Source organism: Chiroxiphia lanceolata, chromosome 2, assembly GCF_009829145.1.
Source record: "Chiroxiphia lanceolata isolate bChiLan1 chromosome 2, bChiLan1.pri, whole genome shotgun sequence".
In the NCBI taxonomy this organism is placed as follows: Eukaryota; Metazoa; Chordata; class Aves; order Passeriformes; family Pipridae; genus Chiroxiphia; species Chiroxiphia lanceolata.
This window is the reverse complement of record NC_045638.1, coordinates 22,806,409-22,827,623: the sequence shown is the minus strand read 5'-3', so window position 1 is coordinate 22,827,623 and position 21,215 is coordinate 22,806,409.

Here is a 21,215-nt window from a genome sequence, read left to right as displayed (position 1 = left end):
AAATTTCCTTAATATTGATAAAATGTGATTAAAAATTCCTAATTTTGGAAGAGTTACAGGGTTTTTTCCTTCACCTCAATATGGTCTTTCATACAATTGCCTAGTTTTTCTAAAACTGCAGTACAAAAATAATTTTTCCGCAGCTCAATGGTCATTTTTGAACATCCAAATTTTGTGAACTATCTTCCATTTTACTGCTTTTAATAATATCTGAGAGCAAAGGGGTGCTTTTTTGTTGTTGTTGGTTGGTTGGTTGTTGGTTTTGTTTTGTTTTCTTCACATCCTGGATGTTTTAAATGCTTTTTTAAAGACCATTTGTCACTTTATTTTAGATCAATTAATAGAATCCAGAAGGTCAATACAGTTTCTTGTGGAAGAATAATTTGCCAGAAGAGGCAAATAAAAGTCTATTGTGTCATAGTTAACAGAATATGGATCAGAATGACATGTGACAGAATAATCAAAAATTGTATTTGGTTAAAAAACCCAGTCACATGAACACATAGATATCACCTTAGTGTTTGCACTCAGTTTTAAATTCAACCCCACATGGTACTGCTTTTCTGCTTCTTAGAATCCTAAACTACTGCAACATGCTGTCATCTGCCCAATCTGCTCAGTTCAACAACCCTTTATTCCATACAATCTTTTTTGTTATATGTTGTTCCCACACTTCTTTTATTACTACATCAAGAGAGAGTAGCCAGAACAGTAAATGTTGGTAGATTTTTTTCTAGATTAAATTAATGGGTGACTCATTCAAGCTCATTTCACTTTCTGTGTCTGTGTTTTTCTTTCCTTGTATGTTCATTATATATTGAAGGTGGAGACAATAGCTTTTAAGATAAAGAGAATTTATCTCCTCTTCCTGTTGTGGTAGCCATAGCCACACCCCAAAAACTTCAGCACCACAAACAGCACACAACAGAAGGCCAACCTGCCCTCATGATCAAGCTGTGTTATAGCACCTAGACAATAGTGAAAATCTAGATAATGAAAATGTGAAAGAATTTTTTTTGTGAATCAGTAATAAATTCTTATGTGTTCCTTGCAGATGGGAAATCTTTGAACAGATCTGTGTTTGAGCAGATCCATGGAGCTTACTCATATAATTCTCTGTAGAAAGTTTATGCAAAACCAAATTTCAGAGAAAGAGTTTATGTTGATCAACAGCATTATTTCCTGACATTGTGGAAAGCAACATGTCATGTCAGCACTTTTAAAGAAATGCTGAAGACCATTCGTGTTTATCAAACTCCATAATTAGCAATTTATGTCCACTGGTGCATCACTGTGAAGGAAATCTCAAATTACACAGACATTCTACTGTGAAATGGGTATAAAAAGACTTCAATGACAGTATTTATGGATTCTTTTTTAGAGTTAGTCTAGAACAGGGATATAGGTAATTAAGAAAATATAAATAGTGTTGTGCTAAAATCTTTTCTGCTCATCTAATATTTCAAACTACCTTGTTCATAAATTTCAGTCAAAACAAAAACACTGCCTTGAAGAAATGAAACTGATACCTTTATTTTCGTACTACTCATTCAAATCATGTGTTATACTAGGCCATCCAGTAATACTAAAAACTAACAAGATACTTATCTTGTACCCCAAATGGAAAATTGTGTTAATATATATTGTAGAGATTCAAACAGAGAAGCCAATGAAGCTTGAGAGTCCTAATTGAAATTTGTAAATACTTTGGATCAATTTATATATTTTTTCTTTGAACATGACTTGTAGGAGCAGAGATAATTGCATTTTTCAAGAGCTTGAGCTCTAATGATGCTTATACCAACATAATTTAAATCTAAATCTTTTACTGCATTTGGAATGAATTTTATTGTGGTTGTTGTTTAAACTATTAAATGTCTTCCTATGCTGTAAAAGAGATCCCACCAACAACTACCTTCCCTCTCTGTGTGACTCCTACCTTGAAATAAAATTTGTAGCTCGTGGTCCCATTGGCCAGTTCTTCTGGTTCCTGTGATATTTTTTAGGATCCCCTTTAGGTCTTTTTCTTACTGTCCCCATGCACATATTCCGAAGCTGGCACTTTTTTCTAGTTTTCCACTTTTGTAAATAAGTTTACCCGTGTCTTGCAGTACCATGCAAAGCCCAAAGTCTACCTCAGTAATCCTGTCATCCTTTTGGGCTGGACTTGGGCAAAGGGGCCTCTCGGCATGTGGCTCTTCTTTGCAAGTGACAGGATTTGTACCAACTGTCTGTTGGACCTCCCTAGAGGGCACCTCTGTCCTTCAGAACCTGAAGCCAAACAAAATTTGAATACTTGAAACATTCTTTAGTGATGACCTTTTCCTCTATTTCTTTACCACCACTACCTACCGAGTTTGCGGTTTGTTTGGTTTTGTGGTTTTTTTAATCTGTGAGCTATGTACATATGTACAACTGAAGGTAAGTGTATAACTGAACGAAAGCCATCAATTTAACAATTTTGTAAAATTTCTTCAGTAGCAGATAATTTGATAGACTTTGCTGGCAATTTATAGGGTTGAGTGAAAACATATTTCTAAAACATGGAATTGGAGAATTATTTATATGTTTGAAAAAAATACAAATATTGATAACATCTATGTTATCAATATTTTTTCAGCTGAAGGTAATGTGATAGCATATGAAAATAGAAGGGTCCTGACAATCCTTAATCTATGAAAAATAAGTGCAAAATCTATAAAAATATATGCACTGGAGTTCAATATATGCACTGTAAGGTAGAATATTTTGTCTGTTATAGCATTAAACAAAGGACCAGCTTCTACTTTCACTGTACTCTGCATGTTGAGTAATCACTAAAAATTGCCATTTTGTTCTCAGTATGAACTTGGGTAAGCATTCAGATTTGAAGGTACTTAGAAATATTAAAATATTCTTCTGTTTGTCCTAAGTAAACCCATGAAGAAGCAGGTTCAGGCACAACGACACACTCATAATTCAATATCTAGACCAGAGCAGACAACTGTTCTGAAGCAGAATGTGATAATATTCCTCTCTGGAGTTCTACCTATTTTATTTTTTTTCCTAAATAATTAGTACCACTGAGCTACATGATATGCTGAAAAGCTACTTAAAGTTATTACCATTGCTAAACTACAGTTGTAGAAATTTAGGACTTTTATTCAATAAAGGTCTATTATACCTAAAAGAGAAGTTATCTTGAATTTAAAGGCTTTTGTTCAAAATGGTGTTGTAAATAATAATAATCATCACCATAATAAAAATATAACGAAATAATTAACCCTTTTTTTTTTTTAATTTCTGAGTTTAAATGACGTTGTTTCACTTGAAAATTCTAAAGACTCCTGTAGCTTCAAGAATTGAGCTTCAAGAAACCCAAATGTCATGGTTTGAGTAAACGAGTGATTATGTTATATACCATATGAAGAGTGGGAAATATTTGGTACAATTCCTCATAAGAATTTAGATGGACATCTCAACCATCTTTCTAATGCACTGAAGGAAATAGGGAATTTTTGAGTATAAGTCACCTCATACTCAGATAAATATCTAGTTCATCAGGTCTGATGAGATATGCCTCAAATTGTCTGTTTCCTCCATTGACTATAAAGAGATTTAAGATGAGAAAATCAGATACAGACAACTAAATCTAATTTGTATCATGAAGCAAAATGACCTCACCACAACTGTGCTTCTGTTAAGGCACACGCTGAATACACTGACTGAGTTCTGGAGCCAAAACATTTGTAAGGGCTATTTTTTATTAATGTAAGGGTAGAAAAAGTGGGTTTGTGCCCCACTTGTTCAGCAGTGGGTCAAGTAGAGGAAAGTGATTCAATTAATTTTGCAGTTGGAGGAAGTGATTTAATGTACTTTAGACATTTAAAAAATATGTGTTTGTTTTTTTCTTAATGAAAGTATGTATGAAAAAGATTGGTTCAGTTCTGTTGGACTTAGGCTATTCCTAAATAACAAGTATTTAGAAAAGTTTAAATTTATTGTCAAATATTCCTGGGGACTACAGAAATAATTAAGTAATACGTAAGCTAAACAAATTTTAAATTTGTCTTCAAAATTGCTCTGATATCTGATTCTTGGGACAAGGTAGATAAACATAATACATCGTTGACACTCCGTGTTATGTAACACAAAAATAAATTTAAGACAATGAAGATTTAAGTTAGAGGACTGCATTAAAAAAGCAATGGTGACTTTCTCAAGTTTCTGAACTGATATGTCAGATATCCAGCTATACTCTTTCAGTTGTTATGAACAGAATCCCAAGATAATTATTCAAAGGTAGACAGTTTCAGGTAGAAAGGAGGAGAAACTACGGAATCTAAGAAATTTTAGTCTTCAAACAAAAACAAAATAATCCTCCTTTATTTACATCAGTTCTTTAAATAGGCAATCACGAGAATATGGACATACTGACAAAAATATTAAATATATGTGAAATTGATTATTACTTGAGAAGTGAAATGATGCCTATGAGAAGCAAACCACTCTGACTTGGTATGAAATATCTTTAAGCGAATGTGTGGACTCCACATCAAGCAGATATAGTTTTCCAGTTTATATAATTTTAAAAATACTAAATGATTGTTAAAATAGCTTTTCAATCCTTCTGTATGATGATATGGATCATAGACATCATATACATAGAATTCATAGACAATAGAGTTCTCAGAAATCCAAACCAGCCATTTTCTGAGGTGTGGTACATATCACATATGGGCTAACAAGGTCTGCCTGCAAAGCAATCTAGTTAAACTAAATTGCAGATTGATTTATTCTTACCAATAGCTTTCACTTTTTCCTACAAACAGTTGACACAAATGGGGATCATGGGTAGTTACTCTACGTTTTCAAACTGGGCATATCAAAGCTCAGACAGGGAGGTAGATAACCTATAATCCTTCCTTTTATGACGCCATTACAGAAAGATATGAGTATGACATCACCTGGAATGAATACCTTAGTTACTAAGGTACTCTGCAAGTGAGAGTTCTGTGACCATTTGCTCCTAAGATGAGAACATAAAACTCAAGCTTTCATAAAATCCAGAGCAAGTGGGTTGTTTATAAGACTACTGCATAAAGATTTTCCATAGGGCCTTAACAGCAAGTAGTTGACAATATTTATGATCAGAGTTACTAAGTCTTGAAATAGTTTAGGCAGTGCTGTTTGATGTTGGGATATAATGTGAAAAGCAAGCCTATCTATTCAGGATATCTTATTACATCTGACTGTCTACGTTTGATGGAAAATTTGGGAACTGGCACAAATGCAGATCAGTAAGTGGAGGAAAGTGAGTGATCTGGATTGTTGTCTGAAAAAAGAAATCTTTTTAGGAGGGATTCATCCAGAATGCATCTAAACTGCTTTTAAGAAAATAAATTATAACTATATTTTAGTTAAAAAAAATTGCGGAGAGTTGCAAGTGCTGTAACTCTGTGTTTTACGTTCCCAGGATTAAAAGTACAAAGAATACTGCCTCAAAATACATGATGCGTTGCAGCAGTAAAGAGGTTTTTTTGTAATATTGACCCCAACATACAAATAAAATTATATGACACAAAGGTCTATGTGATTGCAGTTGCATGTCTGGTCATATTCACCAAGGGTGTCTGATTTCAGGCTTACTAAATACTTTAATAGTGAGCATAGAAAGTCACACACACATAAAAAGTACTAAAAGAAAATCACTGGCATGACAAATCTTGTTTATAAAAGATATAGTTTCACCAACATATTATTCAAAGTCAAAACATACAGAGACCTATGAAAGACAAAAAATTATTAGTGTATGTTAATTTTTACATTTATTGCTCCACGTACACTGCGGCAGGTTTGGGAGTGGGGTCAGGGATGAGCAGGGCTTCTAAACACACGGGCTATCTTAATCCAATTGCTGCTGTGATGATAATCCTTCTACTGTAAAAGTGGCATCTGTCTGTCCCTTATGGTTATGTGTCATTCATCACTCCTACTTGAATTCTTACATTTTGTCAGATTTTGCTTTGAAATCAAGTTTGGCATTACATAAGCTACATCAGTTTCTGCTTAACTCCTTTTTTTTTTTTTTTTTGTACTTATACCTGAGAAACTTTTAGTTTAAGGGGGCAAAGAAAAGTTTCTGGAGCCTTGACAATGGCAAGATTTAGAAGCAAATAACACAGCTCAAAGATAGACAATGAGGAGCATGGTAAAGTTTAATGAAATTTATTTTGAGAGAATCAAATCCTGCCAGGTACCAACATGTCTGATCTGCCTGTTACCTCAAAGATTTCACAGAAATAAAGTGAGAAACATACTGAGACATAATTTGAGGAGAAAGAGGTCCATTTTATGAAACATCACACTCTAAACTTTCAGATTAAATCTTGACCTACTGCTGGTTTCCTCCATAAAGAAATGACAGCCTAAGGTAAGTAGTTGTTGAAGTATATGTTTCCCATTTCTCTCTTCTATTTCCCATTTGCAATTCCCATTTTTACAGTTCTTCAAAATAAGCACAGCATGTCATCCCTTCATAGATTAGAAGAGACGCTGCATGTTTACTGCTGCTGTGCTTTGCAAGTTCTACTCATGTCCTTCACTATTATCCTTCCTTAAAAAACCAGTGAATAACAGTCCTGAAATTATTATCAGTAAGGAAGCAAAAGGTTACCAATATTATCAGTGAGTTTTCATAGCACTGGTGATTCTGACAACTTGACTGCTAATCTCTAATTGGAGGCTGCCATAAGGAGATTCTGAATATATTCCAGAAACAGGAAATCTTTCACTGATTTCAGTAATGTATTTTTCAGTATAACAGCTTTTCAGAGAGAATACAAAACCCAACATTTTAGGAGGAACTTCTTAAATCTTTTTAGTGGATCTTCATTTAAAAAATAGGTAGAATAATTCTAATTTTTTTCAAAAGTTTAAAAAATATAAGCAAAAAACTAAAGAAGCCCTCTAACATACATAATTTTGCTACAGTTTAATTATTATGAATGAGAAAATTAATAAGAAATTTGTAAAATAGTACATACAACCTCTTAAACAGATTTCAAAGAAATTAATTTAGATTGTTAGCATTTGATAAACTACCACTATGAATTCTAGGGTACATTTTATGTTTTTTATGTACATTTTATGTATCAAAAAAGTAGATTATACTTTGAGCATTTGAGTGTAATTAATATATAGTATAAGTGTGACAAATGCAATTGACAGCAATCTGTACATTTCAGCTATATTATAATATAAATGTAGTAAATAAAATTGATGGCAAATCTGTATATTTTAGCTATATTACAGGTTCAATAGAGAACAAAAGATTTTTGTACACAAGTATTGCCTGATAAACAAAAATCTGGACTGTATTTTTACATTATGTGAGGCATAATTTATTTTTAATTTTTTTAAGGAAAGGTACCTTCACTGTATGGTAAATTCTGCAAGATAGGATTTATAAATGCTGAAGGTGGAAAAAAACTGTCTCACTTTCTTTTTTTTATTTTAATAAGTAACTTGTCCATATGGAAATATCCTCATCATACCTTCCTCTAACTAGGAAGTTAGAAGGACAGGGATAAATATAAGAATAATTTAAGAAAAATAATGAGCACACATCAGATAACAAAGAGGTTCATGAGGACATGATTAGCAGAAAAAAACTTGCTAGAGGGAACAGAGGGACAGTAAAGAAGAAATTAAGGGAACTGTTCAATAAAGATACAAATTTCAGAAAAGTGCAGAGAAAGTAAAATTAGATAAATCCCTTTAAAAGTAGCATATCTTATGATGAAATTAAAAAGAAAAACAAAGCATTTGTAAGTAAATATTGGTGCTATGAAAAAATCATACAGGTTATCAAAATAGAGCATAAATGAAATAGGATATCAGTATATTAGGAAGAAGCAAAAATTAAGAGAGGTAAGCTACTGATATGGTAATGTTATGCAAAGTATATGATGACAGCTTTGTATGCTGCAGGAGATCAAAAAGAATGGTGTCTTCACCCAGCATCTGTAGGAGATTTTGGCATACATTTAAAATTCAGTTTTAAACCTGGAGTGAGAGTTCTTGAAATTGTAATCATGCAGATTTCTTGTATGTTACAAGAAAAAGGATAAATTCAATGTAGCGTATGGTTTATGAAACAGAATTATATGTTTCTGAACCAAATCTCACTTTTCTTTCCATTCCAATCACATTCTTTTATTATTCAATCAGTAATATTTTTACTGTCATGTTCTTCATGTTCAGGGTTGTAACTTTTCCCCAATATGCTTTTACAACCATTTCTTGGGTAAAAATAAAAAATAGATCAAGAGTAGAAATAGTAATTCTTTCTATTCTTTTTTTTCTGTGCCATGCAACATAAATTTACAAGGCAAAAAACTGAATTTTCTTTGGATAGAAAAAAATGAAAATTCATAATTCTATCTAATCTTCCAAGATACATCCAAAACAACCAAGCAGAGAGTTTTCTCAATATAAGTGTTCTCCATCTCATCACTCAATGAAACTGGTTTATGGTATATTCAGGATTACAATAGTCTGTGTCATCCCAGGAAAACTGGTACTGAAATGGCTACCATCACACTTTTTTAGCTTCTGGAGCCTTTTTGGAGATACACGCATAATTTCTGCTTGACTTAAGTTGCTTTATCTGTACCATGGCCAGAAACTTGGTTTGGAACAGTCAATGAACCAATAGTGTCATTATTTGCTTTTCTATCCAGGTCTTTTTTGTGAATATTATAGCAGAATGAAGGAGGATAGAAGCTTTATACAGTGTCACCAGGGAGACTGAGGTCAACATACCACAACTTCTGTATACCCAGGACATTCACAAGAGGGTGGTCAACCAAGACAGAAGGTGCTAGAGCATATATGCAAGGCTGTAGTGGGGTAAATAGATTGGGGACCAAAATGTGCTCAGACTTCATCTGAAAATGTATTACAAATATATCCAGTGCAAAAAATTCATCTCTAGTTCTGGATGGCAGTACATGAGACATTTTACTTCTTTAGCCAGAATTTCAGTAATTTCATTTTATTCCTTACAAGAAACTGAATAGCAACAACAACAACAACAAAAATCCCTAACCAAACCAAAACAAAAACAGCAGCAGCAACAGCAACAAAAAAAACCAAAAAACCCAAACCAAAAAAAAAACACAAACCACAATTTCTTACAGAAAATCACATAAATCCACACACACACGATCAACATATTTAAATTTTATTGTTTATGGAAAAGCAGTAGGATTTTTTGAAGTATTTTCCCAAACATTATATCAAAATGCTATTATTTTTGTAGAAATGTTGTGTAGTAAATATCAGAATGATAAAAATGCGCTGTTTGCTGATCTTGACAACAAACTTGATAATACATACCAACTGTGAAGGTTATGTGTTCAGACACCTGTCCACCCTCACCTGGGATAGATTGATAATTTGTTTATCATAGGTCATCAAACCACCTACAGGTAGCAATAGATTTTGGTTGCAATTAAGTTTAGTCTGCAAGATAAGAGGAAGAAGAGAGAATACCTTTACAGTGAAAACATATTACTGGCATTGCTAATCAAAGAAGATACAAACACTTGTTTTAGAACTCTTGTCTGTCAGTTTTATGAGAATGAATTACTTATCTTCATTTATATGACCTAGATTACATTTTGCATTTCAATACTAACCCAATTTTTTCATTTCAGTTACCATAGTATGAACATTTCCAGCTGGGCTCTGTCAGCCTCTGTTCCACCATAAATCATATCTTCCTTCTCATTCAAAGGTGCTAACTGATGAGGCAGAAATAACACAATCTCAGCTGGCTTTGTGGCCTACTTATAGCACAGCTACAGCAGGAATGTAGATTGCCTCTCTGATCTTCTGGATAAAGCCACAAAAAAAGTTATATCCATTTCAACTTACTGTTTTCAAATTCCTCCCAACTCCTGTGACTATTCTTTTTACTGAGTACAGAAGATAATGCTTACGCTGAAAATGGTCAACAAGGTCTTAACAATACTGGAAATTGATCTATTGCTATAGTCAAGAAAGATTAGTATACAGATTAAAAAGAATCCACTTATCAAATGTTTGTTATTTGGTTTAATATTGAAAAACAAGATAGTAAGTTATGGGGTTAAACCTAATGGCTCAATACTATGCTGTAAAATTAAATACCAGGTTTTAGGGTTTAAGCCAATAACTGTAAAGGATTGAAATTAAACCTGAAGGAGTGAAAACATAAAATTACTGCATACTTTTCTGCTGTAGGACTGATCAGTACACTACCTGTGTTTTATAAATGCCTCTCCTTTGTAATTAAGAAGGTGAATTAAAGGCAGGGAAGTTTCTTATGTTCTTCCCTACTACTAAGCTTCAAGTTTATTTACATCTTACCTTTAGCCTCTTGCATTTTGAGCTAGCGAATATTACTACATTTCTTACAATCCTGCATTTCTGTTTCTCAGTCTATTTTTAGAGGGAAGGTAATAAAAGGGATTAATTTTTGTTTGTTTGTATGAAGAAAAAATTTATTTTTATTGTAAAATCAATGGTTAGAAGTAAAGATGCATGAATACAAATAGATATACACACAGACATATATACAAAATGCATAGCATACAATTCATATCTATACGATAAAGAGGTTGTATATATGAAATATGTATATATGACTTTTTTAAACAAAAAAATTCCTTACATCCCACTATTTATTCTTTGAGAACTGACTCTTGAAACCTTCTTTTGTAAGTATTTCTTGATGTCACTTAATATCTTGTCTATAGATTCATAGCCCATATAGTCTGTGATTCTATAGGAAAAAAAATAAATAAACAACCTTCTGAGGTGGTAGGATTGTTGGATTCCCTACTTATGAAGATTTTTTTCTAAATTTTTCCTTGCCCTTAATAACTCAAAACTCAAGTGATTAACTCAAGCCATTCATCTTCACAGAAATAACGAGCCAAAAGGAAGTCCTGTGTCTACTATGGCTGAGTAGAAGATGAGAGTTTGGTGTGATTACGGAAAAGAGACAAATGTCTATCAGATATTCAAGCCATAAAATATGTCTGGTAGAGATGGTTAAAAACTATTTTGCAGAAGGACTTAGTAAGACCTCATCTGGAACACTGCACGCAGATTTGAGTGTTTCTGATAGGAAGATTGATGCAGACTTGAACAAATGCAGAGGAAGGTTGCTAATATGATCAAGAGCATTGACAGCCTTCTGTATGAGAGAAGATGTAAATCTTTGGCTTGTCAGCCCAGAAAAATGAAAACTCCAATAGAATATGACTGCTCAGTATTAATAAAGGTATCTGGAATAAATATCACAGAGGGAAAAATCTGTTTGAGCTAGAAGACAATGCTAACACAAAAACAAGTGTCATAAATTATCCCTTGATGACAATTAATCTTATTTCCTTTTTTGTTTCTGATTTACTTTATCCATTTTTTTCACTTTGCCAAGCATTCTGGAGAGGAAGAAGCAGGACTTTTGCAACTCCAGTTATGATATGTGGAGTGGAATTCTATTTTAAATAGAAATTATTTAGAATTTCTTTTCATGCTCTTTTCAGAGCAGTTAAATTAGTATGTTGGGAAATTAGTTTGCTAAATTGGGTCACATCTAAACCTCATAATTCTTGTTTCTATTTTGCAGAGCTTCCTTTGATACTTGCATAAGACCAAAACACAAAGTTTTTCATATCATTGTGTTGTTTGGCTATCAGTGAACTTCTGAGCTTATTAGTTACACTGAAAAACCTACAGATAAGAAGTGTTTTTCATTGAAAATACAGTAGTAGTAGAGTTTTCTCTGATTTCTCAGTGTAACTTTTCTACTAATTGCTTTTTTATTATTTTGGAATCCATAATTCCTAACAGCAGTGTGAAAAATATCACATTGTCTATTTTAATGAATGGAAGTATTTTTTATTTTTAATGGAAACCCTAACCAGCAAGTTGTACATCATATTTAAATAAAAACAAAAATAGAATGTGTCAAGTGGTGAAGTTTCTTATTCTTTATGGAGTTTCACTTCTGTTTTCTTTTGATTTGGAAGGCTACCTTAGATGATGACTTAGATATTATTGTAGTCTGTAACATTATCTTTCCCATCTTCAGTAAAACTCCAGTAATACATTTACACATATTACTGGATCTGACTGGAATGGAACTAATTGTCTTCATAGCATGATCCTATGTTTTGGATTGTGGCTAAAACAAGGCACCGGTATTTTGGCTGTTACTGAACTCTGCTTTTACAGCATCACAGCTTTGCCTCCACCCTTCACCCCAGCAAGCAACTGGGCTGAAGGTGCACAAGAAGTTAGTAGGGGACTCAGCCAGGAGAGCTGACCCCAACTGACAAAGGGATATTCCATACTATACAGCATCTTCTTAGCAATAAAAGGGAAAGAGGAGGAAGAGGAGACACTTGTAGTTATGGTGTTTTTCTTCCCAAGTAACCATATCACGTGCTGAGGTCCTGAGCTAATTAAGAATTAGCTAAACACCTGTCTGCTGATGGGACGTGGTGCATTCTGCTTTGCTTCTATGAGTAGTTTTGACCTCACTTATTTAACTACTTTTGGCTCAATCCATAAGACTTCTCAGTGGCTTTCTACTATCACCCCATGGGAGGTAGGTGAGCTGTGTGAGGGTCTGTGTTGGTATTCAGCTCTTGGCCATGGTCAGCTATCTTTTGTGGGATAGGAAGACAAATTTCATCTTAAGTGGCAGGATAGTGTTTGAAAGAACTGTACAGAAATGAAGACAATCGGATGGCAAACTACTGAGTATACCTATAGAAGACAAGAAAGAAGGCTTCTTTAAACTTATCCTATTTTTTTGTTTGTTTTGTTGTTTTTGTTTGTTTGGGGTTTTTTCAGGTAATATAAGGTACAAGAAATTTCCTTGCTTACACTTGTAAAACATGTAGGTTACAAGACTACTCCCACAGAGGTGACAGTGAGTGACAGTGACAATCATTTTGAGATTCCCTGTGGATTAAATTATACCAAAGACGGTGACAGCCATTTAAGAAAGGTAAATGCACAAAACTATGGGTATCCTAAAAAGAAAAAAAAAAAAACAAAAAACAAAAAAAGAAATCTCTATCACAGAATATCTTCCCATACTGTAATAGATAATTCTTGGTCTTTTTGACAATATTTATTACATCCTTGATTACATTCTCTTTTTATTTGTTTTTAGGGATTCTCCAGAATAAACATTCTGGACTTTTGCTCTAAGATTGCAATTAGCAATATCAACAACTAAGAGACATATTTTACAACATTTTCCATGGAAGAAAAAAAGGTATGTATATATACACACACAAACACATAGGAAGTCAATATATGGTCAGATAAAATGCTGTACTTCTGAGAAATTATTGAAGAGGATGAATAAACGATGTGTTAAGTCACCTTTTGTTTTAAAGAGCAATACAAAAGTATAGGAAAAGAGAAATGTCATTGGGTAACCTGAAAGAAATGAACTGGAACATTACTTGAACAGACTAAGGTCATACAAATGAAATTTGCAAGCACAGTGACACATATGCAAAACACAAAAGTATTGTCCAGGGGATCGGTAGTAATCCTATTTAAAGTGCCCAGAAGAATAAGAAAGTCTATTCAATGGTCACAGGAAAAAATGACTGAAGAATATTAGTATTAAATTTTTTCAGATAATAAATAAGTAAAAGATGCAGATGTTTTCATTCTCACAGAAATTTTGTTTTAATTTTAATTGTTCTTTTCTCCATTTAATATCTTAAGTATAATTTGCTACCTAATTGCACCTAATTGTAGAAAGAAATAAGTATATTTATGTTAATTTTATTAAAGGCTATATTTTATTTAAAGGAAAAAAAAGAAAATAATTGATTTAATATATTGTTGGGTCTTACAGCAATGATAAGGAAAGAAGAGAGAGACTTCCATGTTAACTAGTGTTCAGTCAGTCAGAAAACGGTTCCACAAAGTCAAAACAATAAGAAAATTGATCACATGAATATATGGAAATATATCAGAGATTAACAAAAAGCCACACCTATTTTACATAGATACTATTTAAAATGTTACTATTTGAATTTTAAAAAATAAAATAAAAACTGACGAACCAAACAAACCACACAGAAGACCACAGACTATACACAATAGTACAACGTCTGCTACTAGGAATAATTTAACTGCGAAGTATCCTGCACATCCAACTGAATTCTTCCATTAAATTTACTTTTTTTAGCTTATTAAAACTTAGTGCTTACAGTGTTTCCTTTGTTGGGATGCATAGATATAAAAAACAGAGCCATACTATTATTATACACAACTGTAATATGAAGAACACCATGGAAGCAAGATTTGCTTCATTACTGCAACTGAGAAATGAGACAAATGAGCAACTTTTTATTTTTAAAGTATTCTGTAATATGAATGAGCTAATGGACAAAACTGAAATGATATAGCTTAAATAATTTAGCTAGTCTGGGTGACTTTATCAAAGTTAATTCAGAAGCAATTTTGTGAGTAGCCCTGCTCTCTTCTGTAGAAAGATCACATTCTGCAGATTATATACACTGGCATATGTTTCAGTCACAACTACAAAATCACTCTTTAGCACTGTTTAGTGTGCTTGGTGTTGTTTTGGCTTGTTGGTGTGGTGGGTTTGTTGTTGTTTTCGTTTTGTCTTACCTAGGGCAGGTTTGCTGACCCCTGGGGCCTTTTACTTTATTGGGTGTTTCTGTTCTAGAGTTGAGCACTCAATTTTCATGTGACACATGTAGATCACACTAAACTTGAAAATGGTTAGTTTAGTAAGCAGAAACACACTAATATTTACCAGGCTGTGACACATGCATTGGAAAATGAAATGAACATAAAATGTTCATTCAATTTTACATATCTAGGCAAATTTTTATTTCATAATAGTAGAGTTCTTCCTTTCCCTTATCTGTTAAGCCTCCATCCCGCAAAAGAATGGATAACTGTGGAGATGAAGAACACACTGCCTTGTTAGTTTTTGTCACAGTCTGAGTCTGTGTGTACCCAAGTTCTCCTTTGCTTCTGGCTTTTCTAAATGAAAAAGTTATGCTCATGTCCTCAAATATTATATGAGATCTGTATGCAATTGTCCTCTAATCTATTTCAGTCAAAAAGAAATGGGCTAGCTTAAATAATTTAGATAGTAGCTACCCTGACTGACTCTAACTGAAATGAATTCAAGAGTGATTGCATTAGTAGCCCTACTGTAAAATCCATGAAAGTGCCAATCTGCAACCCAGGTCTGCAGATATAGCATTAGTTTTCCTCTGTCATGCCTAGAACAAAAAATAGCACAACCAGTGCCCCTTGTTCCAGTTAGTGAAATGACCTAATTTCTGAAAAAAAAAAAAAAAAAGGCAAGAAAATAAAGTAAAATACACACAGCCCAAATTGTGTCAGTTAGCTTTGTTCATGGTCATAAGTCTGGTGGTTTCTGTGATTGGTGACTTTCATTCGGTTCACAGCAAACAAAGGAAATTGTGATCTTTCAGTAATATGACACTAGGGAAAGTCTATTTCAAGGTGAAAAACTCCTCTGGGTGGATTGCTGTCTTTTGTGTTCATCTGTGATCCGCAGGTGCTTGACAGGAAATGAGCATGGTTGTGGCAGGACTACTTCTCTTCGAAAAATGTCACAAAGCGTTACTGATGGAAAATTTAAAAAGCAGGGATTACATCTGAACTGCAGTATAGTACTCAGCTCACAGGATCTGTTTCTGTCTATCAAGCTTGAGAACAGAACATTATTTTCATTTCTTCTGTATGCTCTCGCGACAGCTTTGAACTTCAGTGTAAAACTGGGGAATGAGTACTTCAGAAAAAAACCCCAACCAACCAAGAAACAAAACAACCATCAATTATTAACATTTTATCTGCAAATATGTTAGCAAAAATTAAATTATGAAGAAAATCCTGTCATGTTTGCATCTGTTCAGTTCTTCTATTAAAAAATATATTGAGGTTTTTATACTGTTACTGTGTAATGTTGACATTGATTTCTGGAGATAGATTTGAGAGAATGTCAGCTCTTTGACTCTAAGTAGTAGTCCACAAAATGTTGTGAGAACCAATCCCAAACTATTTATAACTACAGTGCAATTAAATTTACAGTGTCATTTTTCTGTTCGCCTATAAAGTATCAGTGATGGTGTAGTTTATAAAATTATATTAAGAAGTTAGAAGACTGTGTGAATATCTAGAAAATTATTAAAAATATTAGATGTTTTATTATTCATCATAATAGAATTTCAGTTGAATTTTTTATATATTCAAGGAAAGAAGAACAATTATGAAACTGTCACCAGTAGATTTTGGTTTATTTATTTTATTTTATTTTATTTCATTTCATTTTATATTAAGTACTACACACACAAACACTGCAGAGAGAAAACTTACATCTAATGAGAGACTTCTAGGCTGCTGTGATCTCCTTTTTATCAGCAGCACTCACTGAAGAGTATTTTCTCAACCACAAAAAGGAAAATGCCAAAATTTATTCCTTTCACATTTTGTAATCGTTATCTCATCAGCATTGCAGCTAAACCTATTTTTAATAAATGCTCCAGACTGGAATCTACAGAAAAAGAGACATAGGTTGTGTCAAATTGATATGTGAAATGACTCTGTATCTGTGCATATGGAACATGAAAACAAATTAGATACGGAATAAGACAAATCCTATAGAACTACATTTAGTAAGTACACAACCTCTTAAAGTAACATCCTTTTGCCAATAAATTTCTGTTCTAATAATGTATTACTTCGGTGAGTCATTCTCTTGTTCCGACAGAACAAAACCAAACAGCATTTATATTTTCATATTAAGAGACTTAACCAAAAAATCAAGTCAATCCACAAAAGTAGTCTTTCAAAGCATTAAAATAGCAACTCAAGTTCACACATGGGAGACTGATGTTTAAAGTATGATGATCAAAGCAATATTTTTTAAACAAAAATTCATGGCCTTAGAAAAATATATTGTGAGCAACACTGACTTATTGAGGGCACCTAGTTTGACCTTCTGTCATTAAATATCAATGTCCTGCAATTCCCTTTTGTTTCTTTTTTCATTATTTACAGAGAAAATAGGCAGGTTAGTATGATGTACCAGAAGAAGTAAGAACTTTGAGTTATTAAATACTGATGACTGGGATGCTGATGGAAAGTTGGGATAATTTAGTTCTGCCATTTTGTTATCACTATCATGCTGAATTAGGAAAGCAAATAAATATAAGAACAAAGCAACTATTTTAATAATTTTCATCAAAATTCCAAAAGTATTGAATACAATTTTTTTCCCCTTAATATGAATTTAACACTTTAAGAAATACATAGTATTTAGATAGTTGTAAGGAAAAAAATGCAACTCCTTCAGAAAAAGTAAGTAACAATCGCAAAATGCTGGAAACTAATCAAACTCATTGTTAGCTCCTTAGCATTCATATAGAGTACAACGAAATTATATGACTGGAGATACATGTAGCTATTCTCTACAGCTTCTGGTGAAAAGTATATCCTCTTGAGAGCAAGTTTCTGGGACTAATAGTGACTTGCAAATTGCAGTTGACTACATTTTCTGTTAACAAATAACATTTCTGCTGGGAAGCTATTATAATCTTGCAAGAATCAAAAATTGTTCTCCAAAAGCCTATTATATGTGCTTTTGGCTCCTATGGTTAAATGAAAGTCTGTTCTTTTGAAGATTCTTGACAAGAAGATGCTGAGGAGGAAGGATTGTGACAGAATCTCTTAGAGAAGTAACCAAGGTAATTATTCTTTAAGTATTGAAAAAAGTGTTTTGAACTTTAGAGCTAAATAATGATAACAATAGAAAAATACAAACATTTGCAAATAGTTATTTAAAGAAGTAAAAGTGTATTTCATAAAATACATTTGTGTGCTTTTCACAAAAAATCAGTAGAGAATATGGAATCTAATTGGATTTTAAAAATGTTTTGTTCATTAATAAGAATAAGAAAACAATATTCATTTTCTAAAACAATGGTTGTTGCCCTTGCATTTTTTTCTCAAGTTGATACAGTGAAATGATTGAGGGAAGTTAGAGATGCAATAATCATGGCTTCATGGAGCTTTAAAAAGTTCTGCTTCAGAAATAATACAGAGATACAAGATTTGGTCGGGGCTGTTCAGACTATCCTACATTAAATGAACATTCTTAATCACTCTTTACAGAAACCTATGTTGCTCACAACTGTCATGGAAGCACAGGGCACCAAACCTTGTATATTTAAAGTTAGCCTTTTTAAATACTGAACTCCTTTACACTTCTCCCAAGGGAACTTCTCATTCACTGAGGTAAAACCTGAAAAGAAAAGGGTCTTTTATATGAGTTAAACAGTGGAGTTACAGCAGACATTAATTTCACTTCGAGGCCGACTTTTGGGCTGTTGAAAACACGACATGTTAAATGTGATAAAATGTGTTTCCTTGAGTTCCAGAATAAAAAAATCACACCTTAAAAAACATAAACTGAGATGTAACATCTAAAGCAGCATTATGCTCACTAAGCTTTGTTTTATCATTACAAACCTGCTAAGCCTCAAATGTAGGTTTCCTTTTGGTTGTCAGATTTCTTAATAATCATAAAATATACTGTATTGATGCACGTGAGAATTTTATTATTCACTATGTATATTAGCAGTACTGACAGATCAAAGAAAAAAAACAGCTTTTCCTTGCTAGTTGGATTTCACCTAAACATCAAACAATCTTGCACAAAGACAATGAATTTTGCTGCAGAGTGAACTAGAGAGTGGTAATTCGTAAAAAAATCTTGGGATTAAACTGCTTTAAACAGAAGATTTTTTTTACAAGGTGAAAACCCCAAGTATGTTTCAATGAGCATGTGCAACTGTTAATTTTTGGTATGTCATGTTTTGGTTTTGTTACTAGGTCCTTCGAGTAGAGGGATGATTGCTTTGAAACCCCTGGAGAGAACCAGATGACAGAGTTTCAGAAAAGCTAAGAACCTTTCTAAACAAACACACTCCCTGCAGAGAGAATCAGAGCTGTTGATCTTCTCAGCAAAAACACTACCTAGGTGTAACCACAGTTAATTACATCCTGTTGACAAGAGGCACCTAAAACACTGTGCATTTTATCATCATGCAATAGCATAGAAATGACAAGTTTTGACAAGTATCTATTTGTTGTTTTCAGAATTTGCATTGAATATGACAAGTGTACTTCAAGCTATTATGCCTCAGTGCTATTTAGTCAATCATCCTTTACTTTAGAAGTTAATTCCAGTTCAGATAAACATGCCCAGATATGCAGCTTGTGTGATATCAATAGAAGCTTCAGGTCTTAGGCAGAACATTAACACAGTGGTTGTGCCCAAAGCTATCAAACACTTGATTAATGTTTTTACATCCATGAGAATAACAGAAATGGAAGATTTTGGTTTCATTCTATAAATTCATTCATTGGAGGAGAATTATATCATTGCCCTTCTATTTGGCTGTTGTAGCTCTCTCTGTTAGTTCTTTTAGCTGTTTTCTCCCTCATTTGAAGTGTTCATGGTCTTATGTGTTATTAGACTCTGGTATGAATTTAAAAACATCCTTTTTTGTGATCATACGAATATGATTCCTAACTAAGTGGCCTGCTTTCAAAGGAAAAGAAATAAAATAAAGAGTTCAAACCCAAATCCTGCCTTTCTGAACCAAGTTCTATTCTAATAGTAATGAAAATATCGGTCTGTGGATCAAAATACAGTGAAGCAGTGTTTTTAACCACTGAGAGTCAACCAAGAAGAACAGGAAAAGGTGATTCCAGGTAACTTAACTTTTTGGCCTAAAGAATACAGCAGCATTCTTTCAGAAGAGGAACAGAGTAGGTTAACACTGGAAACAAGCACGTAAAGAAGACAAGTGAATCTATGGACAAGGTAAAGTCAACCTCCAGAACATTGTGGTCAACCTAGTACTTTATTTTCCTGTTCCTTCTGGATATAAAGGTTAAAAATCTGAAGTATAGAGAGAAACTGTCCTTAAGAACACAGGATTATTTCTGAAACAGAAGACAGTGAGAGTATATCTAACCTTTTTCAGAGTTCTAGGTACTTTGGAGCTTTGCCCCTCAAAAGAGCTTTTGGAATTATTTACTAAAAATGTCATTGTCTAAAGTATTTATAATATTTTCTGACAATATTTCCTTTCATACAGGTTCTTTTTTTTTAATTATTAGTATTTTTATTATTTTTATTTATTTTCTCTTCATTCTGATGATAGCAGAAGCTGATATTGGTGACATAGATGACTAAAGGAATAATATTCATGATCAAATGACCAGTTTGAGAATAGAAAACCCAGGCTCACCTATTTCTTTTTGACACAGATACTCAGTCAAGCAGAGGAAGGGGGAAATGATAGAGATAAAACAAATCTTCCAGAGTTGTACCTTACTGTATTGCACATAAGAAAAACTAAAACAAACACTCAAAGTTGATGAATGTAGCATACTTTACTAATTGTTTGTACACTTTCTTCAAAGAATGATGTTCAACCCCTTGTGGGGACTTGAATGTGCCTTAGTAGTACTATTTGGTATCACAGTGAGATGGAAAAGGACCTAAGAGTAGTCAGATAAGCTTTTTGACTTGTATTTCATGAATGCATTTTTGTTTCACAGCCTCATGTACCTTTTACACCATCATTTCTTTTAATGCAGGATTTTCTACTGCATCACCTCTTTCAACCAGCAGCCCCTCTAAAGCACTAAAGTCTTCTCACTTCCTAAGTAACATTACAGGATGGAAAGGATATGGAGAGATTAAGCTGATTCACTCTGCAGCCAGTGATTTTTAGCACTGTGAAGTCATTGTAAAGGAAGATAAAACCAAAACCTAAACTTGGAAAAAGTAGTATGGAAAAATGTATTTTAAAAAAATCCAAATGGATCCAGCATGATAGAAGTTACATAGTAGCTACACAACTTAAGCATAGGCACAGAAGTCAGAGCAAAAGCTCTCCCTGTTTCCTGTTATTGATAGCCTGAGCAATTGTCTCTGAATTGTAAACATACTGTGTAAAATATCTATAGTCCATATTTTTTGCATTTATATGTTTTAACTCAACCTTCGTTGTTTCTTTCACCTGTTCTTCAGTACTACCTAAAACCGAACAATGGTATTTTGCCAG